The sequence below is a fragment of the Thunnus thynnus genome, chromosome 9 (assembly GCF_963924715.1).
Source record: "Thunnus thynnus chromosome 9, fThuThy2.1, whole genome shotgun sequence".
In the NCBI taxonomy this organism is placed as follows: domain Eukaryota; kingdom Metazoa; phylum Chordata; class Actinopteri; order Scombriformes; family Scombridae; genus Thunnus; species Thunnus thynnus.
In genome coordinates, this window is record NC_089525.1 from 18189778 (window position 1) to 18197338 (window position 7561).

Sequence of the window (7561 nt, forward strand, 5' to 3'; positions counted from 1 at the left end):
ATGGTGAGGACAAACCATTTGGTGCACTGTGAATAAAATAATGGCAGTTCAAATGCATTTTTTTCCCCCTGACTTCCGGTGGTTGAAGTTATTGCATTATTGAAATTGTGTATTCGGTACACCCTGACATTCACAGTGTGTGGTTACAGATGCAACAGTTTGCATTTGACCACACCCAACTAATTGTCAGTGTGGTGTGAGCTGCATCAGATTTCAAACATTCAACCAGACGAGGTTAGTGAAACAATGCTTTTCAACTTCGTATTAAATGACGTTCATGACTCACCAAAGGTTTTCAAAGCAGACACTCAAACAAACTTTTAGTGTAATTGAAGCAGCTGTTCTGAATCAGTTAAGTTCTGCTTCTGCTGCTGTTTTGTGTTAACCCTGCAGAGGGCAGGCAAAGACTTACCATAGGAAAGCTGTAGGGCCTGTGTTGAATAGAGAACATCCACAAGAGAAGGAAAATGACTGGGTTGAGCTCTGTGGTCTGCACAAAAAGATGAGAATGGTGTCTGTCTTAAAGCATGGGCTCTTGTTTTGATAATACGTGTTACTCCTAGGAGAGGAAGCCTGGAACAAAACTTTATAAATAAAAAAACATCCACTTGGATGTCCTCTGACTAGGCACAAGGGGCATTGATGTAAGGTTTTTCCTTTTTCCTTGAGAGTTTCCCTCTGAGTGAAATACCAGAGCTTTGTTTATTATTGAGAAGCTGAAGTTAAATCAACTTAAATGTTAATTATGCAAATACATACATTTACATATGGTATATTGCAATTGTTTCATATTTGAGAATATGAGAGAAAAGGCAGATATAAAGATATGTTGTATCTGTTGACCACGCCCCATTCAAATGCTGAAATGCAGCTCCTGCAACTTGATAACATTAGAGCTTAGAAGAAAAGATTTCCTGTAAGTGGGATAGACCATGTTTAATCTGCCTTTTTCTGTACTGATATTGTTTCAATCATTCTTTTCACATGACTGAAGACTTTAATCAAACAAAATTCTATCCTCAATTACTCTTTTTGCTGGGATAGAAGTAAATGTTTCTGAAGCGTTACATGAATTTTGTCTGTGCTTGGTAGATTCTATGCTGTACTGTGAAGACAAAGGGTTTGATTTAATTGGACACACCCAACCATATGAAAGTTTGTATAACTGCTTTCCCCACACCTGCACTTTGGCTTATTCACCACTGTCTCATCTGAATTCTTTGTTCAGTGCGTCATTGTGGACTGTTTGTAGCTGCGGGTTAAATAGGGCTTTTGGACCAAGGCATATCATTATTTCCGTATTATTTTATTATTTTCATATCATCATCATTTGAAATGTTCGGCAATATATTTAGCAAAGGAGAAAAAACAAACAATGTATTAAAGTAAATCCAAATTTAATCAATGAATGTTTTGTAAAGTTTAGAAGATCATGGGCGGATCTATTTCCCCCTGACAAACACTCACACTCATATGAGAGATGCACAAGAGAGGAATCTCATCTTGGAGTGAGTCAGATGTGTCATTTTTTCCACCTCACTAAGTGTGATTCAAGATCATTTTGGCGCAACCATCTTCCACCATAGTGTTGAATCAGGGAGGCCATTTTAGTTTGTTCTGTGGTCTCATGGAAATCAGAAAATGGAAATGTTCCCACAACAGCGAAGCGCCCAAGTCCTTGAACACATGACTCACCCATCCTGTGGATCGTGGTGGAAGAGGGCTGTAACTTGAGCAAATAACTTTGACTTCACTCACAGCATCGCAGCAGTTACAACACTGCTGATGGCTAACCCTTCGATAGCTGAGGGAGTGGTGTTACAAAAGCCTTTTCATTATGCAAGCAAATATGAGATTAATGTCAGTTTGGAGGTGCTTATGGCACATTTCCTGCACAACAGCAGTAAAATCAAGTCCATACGATATCCTGATCCTTATTTGTGTTTAGTAACTTCAGAGTTAAAAAGCGAAACTAAAGAAAGCCACAAGAACAATACGCAGTCTTATGCCAACAGCAACATTCTCTCTTCCAACCTTGCCAGCCTTCCTCCCCCTGGTCTTTATTTCTCTCTTGGCCACACACTCACTATTTCTTTTTCCTTCCTCTCTCCTTGCTCTCTGGACATTTTCTATGTCCGTGCGTGAAGGGGGGATTTTTCTTAAAGGCAGCGAAGAGTGCTGGCAAGGGAGGAACACAGAGAGAGGCGGTATTGTTTCGCCACACAAGGTCCCTGTGTGGCTGTCAGCCCCCTGTAGGAGCTTTAGGCATGGTCTGCATGTGCTGAGCATCTGGTGGTGCAAGACACACATCTGGAAAAGAGTGAGGCGGTCGGTGGAGGGCTCGGGACAGCGAGGTGAAGCACTAACACCGGGGAGTCTAAAGGCTGAAATCCAACACAGTTTTCACTAAAGAACCTTAATACATTGTGGATGTTGTAGGTATAGAAGTTCCTCGTGTTTGGCTTTAGCTTTTTGTGACTCCAGACTGAAAGATTTATAATTAGATAGTAGAATGTGCAGTTTTTTGGGGGTTTTTTTTAGGTTGAAGCTGGGACCGCAGAATCCTTAAATAAGATTTTTCTTCCCCTTTAGACATGTTTACAGATCTGCAACACGGTCTGGGCTTAATAGCCAATACAAGAGTGTGTCAGTGTTAATCGGTCGTAGGGATGTCTCCAGGCGGACAGAAACAAAACTCAGCCACCACACATGCACAGTCCCACCCTCTGACTTTTATAGAGTTTTCCTTAGCCTCTAGTCTGGGGTTGGGCTTCAGATCCCACTCACACACAGAAAACACTCTAAACTTAAGCAAAAGGAGAGAGGGTAGGAAAATGGATCCTTAGTCAGCACTTGAGAGCTACTTCACCCCTAATGTCCCCTTTTTCCTTTTGAGGAAGAGCCAAGGGCATTTGAATGTTAAACTAGAATTCATAAAAAGGCAAATAAGGACTCTATGAAAAATGTGTAACATAGTTTGCAAGCTTTCTATCATGGTGGAAATGTATGTACATCCATGTATCTTCTATCTACGCAAGAAAATGACCTTCGGATTGTAACCTCTGTTCTGGAGTAAGGGGCTTTTCTTCCCATTTGTGCACTTAAAGGGGTGTGAGCCGCAAATTTCTCTGTGGCACTAAAACAGTAGTAATTCAGCACTGGAATGGAATGAGGGAGGTCAAAGGTGAGTCTGCTGAGGGGAAATAGTTGAAGTAGGAAGGGAAAGACAAGATGATATGGCATTTTATTAACTAAGCAGGCGTGGCTACATAACATCTCCTGCAAATTAACATACTTAAGTTGAAGTGGGACAGCCAAGTGATTTTTAATTAGTTATTTCTTGGGGAGTTTGTGTTACCCTGCAACCAGGGTTGCCAGTGTGATTACAGAGAGGAAAGTGCGTGACACGAGGGAGGAGAGGAGAGGTACTGCGGAGGGAAAACAGACAGCCCCTGCTTTTCTGGACATGAAACCCCAGAGTTGCCTCTGGCTCATATTACCAGAATCTGGAGGTGGGGCGGGAGGAGTGATGTTGTCAAACTAAAACAAAACTAATACGCACTTACATGAAGTGCAGAAATATTGATCTGTCCCAAGGAAAATGAGGAAAACAATAAAAAAGTTCAGTAAATAAATAAAATACAATAATAATAATAATAATTAGTTCATTGATCTTCCTGTCGACGTGCTTTTTATCAAAGGTATAGTATACAACACTGTATATTAGTAAATATTACATTCGAATTAGACATAATAGCTTTGCAACCACTTTGTGGTTTGGGTGTGGACTGAATCTGCCATTTTCAAATTGGCTCCAGGCTATCAATTATCTTCTCATGGAATAGAAGTGCAATTGTCCCTTGTTGCAAATAGGTATTTTGCAGGACCTCAAATCAGCACAATTAAGAGTAAACCTATATTGTTTCAGTTCTTTTAAAGACCTTTGTAGACTTCCTCTTGCAATGTTCAGTTAGGTAACAGGCAGTTTAGACCTGGAGGAGCTCTCTGAACCAACCAGTAGGTATGGTACCCCAACCCTGCTTATGAAAGGATTAATTGCAGTTTTCATGTATTGACTTGCCGGTGGTTTACATCCCACCCAGAGAAAGAGTTGGAGTGTTGGAACATTTACAGCTATGACTGGAATGTGCAGCTCGGAAAGGTATCTGGTTGTGTTGAAGCACAACAGATGGGAGGTGTGTCACAGGAAAGAGAAACTCTTGCAAAACTCTCTATCAGTCCCCCTCCCCGGATCAATAGATAAAAATAGTGAACAGTGAGTAATTGTAAGGCACTGTAAGGAAATGGATTACATAGTGGAAACACAGTTGTGTTATCTGTTTCTCAATGAATGTGTCATATCTAGGGACTTACTTCATATTCTGGGGGTTGATATGTTGAAACAATTGGGTAACACATACACCTGAAGCTAAGTTTCACGTAATTACTCTGACAGTACAATGTGACAGCAGTAGCAAGCCTCAACCTGTGAAAGGTGTTCCCAGCATTGGTCAGTTCAGGTGAGTTGTGTGCAAACACAAAAAGACTGTTTAGGCTGCATTGGAAAACAGGAAGAGAGGGGAGGGGGAGACATCTTCTCTAAAAAACAATTACAAACTTTATGTAACAAAGTGGAGCAGAGTTCCCTACTACGCTACACACTGCTTTGTGGCATGTGATATTTATCCATACACACACAGGGCATTGCTATGGAAACATGCCTGCAAGTACCTGCCCCCATTGCTTATTATGTTGCTATAGCAGCCATCCCAGAATAGTCTTCTCCCTCGTGTTCGTGACTCACAACTTGCAGTGGAAACCACAATTCAATCTGTCTCTCATTCCCCTTTTTTCCCTTACATTCTTTTCTGTACCAAAGGAGCAGCTCGCCTTTCTGAATCATCTGTGTGCGTTTGTGTGTGTTTGTGTGTGTGTGTGTGTGAGGGAGCACGCGCTGTGGGGAATTCCAAAAAGATTACCAATGATGAGTTACTATGGTGATGGCAAATATAAGGCGGATCGACCTGCGTGTTGCAAGATAGTGTATCTTGAGTAGTGCACGCTGTCATTAGCTGACTGTGATTTCTTTGTAGTTGTAATCTCTCCATGGATACACTTTGCTCTCAAATGTGACTTTAAATCCACTTGCGGTTTGCTTACTCACTACACAAAATCACATGCATGGAAATACATACAATGTAACACATGATGCAAGAGTTGATGGAGTTATGAGTAAACTTTTTGTTTGTGCGTTATCGCTCTGGTTTGGTTTTGGTTCCATGGTCTAACTAATTTGCCAAGAAGATGAAGAAAATCAAATTAGTGGTGCTAATTAAATTAAGTTAAATCAAATTATTGACATAAATTAAAACAGGCTGTGCATAGAGGATAAAGCCATTTCTTAACTTTCACAGCAATTATACAAGTCAGGAATTTTCCAATTATATTTAAAGCGTCACTGGCCTTTTGAGAAAACAGAAGGTAGAAGGAAAAGTCACCGAATCAGTTTCAAACAAAGAAGTTGACTGGTTAACATTTTGAATTTAATTCAGCTCCATTATTAGGAATAAAATTACACTCTCTAAATAGAAATGGCCTCTATGCACAGGAAATTATTAAAAGACCTTATTAAATGGTAAATGGACTATAACAGCAGCTGTTTCATATGCTTTTCTTTTCTTCCTAGTTCATTGAATTTAATGGCATTAAATTAAAATTCTGCTCATGATACTACATACATTATAATACAATACAATTCAAGGGGCTTGCAACAACAACCTGTGGAGTTAATTTGATTATGCAGCAATGCTGACAAAAAAATGGTATACAGTATACAGAATTCAACTGGTGTGTGTAAGTCTATGTTTTTATGTTAACCATAAAGAAAAATAAGAAATACATGATAAAACTATCACAAGAATAAATTGTCTTGCTTCACCTACTGAGCTCTCTGTCATCATCTTGGGACTGGGAGCTTATGACCAAAAACTTGCATTCATCTGTATCTTCATACTGGAGTAAAGGTGATTTTTTAATTTATCCCCCTCACAGCCACAAACTGGCAAATCTGTGATTTTCTTTGGCTTGTTTGTGTTATACTTTTACATATTGTCGTGTGCATTGGGATCACAATTAGGCTGTTTAAATTAATGATCTTATGATAAAGAATTACAGGTCTATTTTAATAAAAAGTAAGATCTATTGAAAATATCTAAAAAAAAAAAAAGGTAGAAGAGACTTCATTTTGTATTAGTAAACTGGAAACAGTAGTAGGGACATATGCCATGCTGCTTAATTTTGCAGCTGTTTTGACTCATTTTCAACAATGGTGCATTCATTCATTTATGAGGAACACAGACTGAATCTGTAGTAGATTTCTTTTGACATTCTTCAAAACTGACAATGCCTCTTTGACAATGTTTATCTGTCTGTATCTTCAGTACCGGCTGGTGAAACACTTGTCACAATATTGACAATGTTGCATTGTGTTAAAAATCTAATGAAGTCAGTATACAAAGAGCAGTTCTATGTGCACACAATCTGGTTTGTGCAGTGAGTGTCGGTTTTTAACAATGACCTCTTGGGATGCAAACTGGGCTCTTTAAAAGACTTTTAATTTTATTGACATTTTCAAGTAACCACAAAAGCAGCAAACAAGATCAGTTTCAGTGAAAGCAGATGCTTTGAATAGTTTGGCTGTTTATGTAAATCACAATTTTGCTGTGGATTACTACCAATGAAAGTTATATATCACATAGACAATTGAAGATACATGCAATTACATAATTAATTATTGGTCACCCCTTACTTTCAAAGTAAAATTTAGAAGTTGTCTCCTGTGATATATGTACTAAAAAAGTTAAGATAAGAAAAAGAATAAACGAGCAGCAAACACTGAGTTACATTCTCATACGTGTTTTGGAATAAAATCCTTTTGTATCTCATGTTCTAGCAAATTATCTTGATGACTCATAGAAACAGCACACATTTGCCAAGCACACTACTTGCATTGTCTGAATTGAGGGAAGAATTTCTGTTAATGATTGTGACATTTTGTAAATATAATACAAGAATTTTCTCTCTTTTGATCACACCCAAACCTTCATCAGCTTTTGGGTCTTTTGGGTTAAAAACTACTGAAATGCGTTAAGACAATCCATTGTGTCTGATTAAACCTGTGTTACGCAATCAAATGTGCACTTCCCACCCATCTGGCTCTTACTGCTAAAATGGGCAGAGCCAAACAGTTGTTCAAGTATATGTGATACAATTTAAATGATCATTAAATCCAGGTGTGGTGTCACTTTTTTGTAATCATATCACAAGCTACAGTGTTGCTCATGCCCGTGCCACGTGACTTTCCTTATCCTGCGGGAGATATTAATCATATACACACACACACACACTCAACAAACAAACAAGCACATGCAGGCACACACACACACACACCCACATACACATTCAACCATCCATCCTCATCTAATCCTCTGATTTTCCTCTCCTCTACAGTCTGAGCTGCCCTGTTTTCATTGTAGTTATGGGCTGTGACTCATCGTGCGTC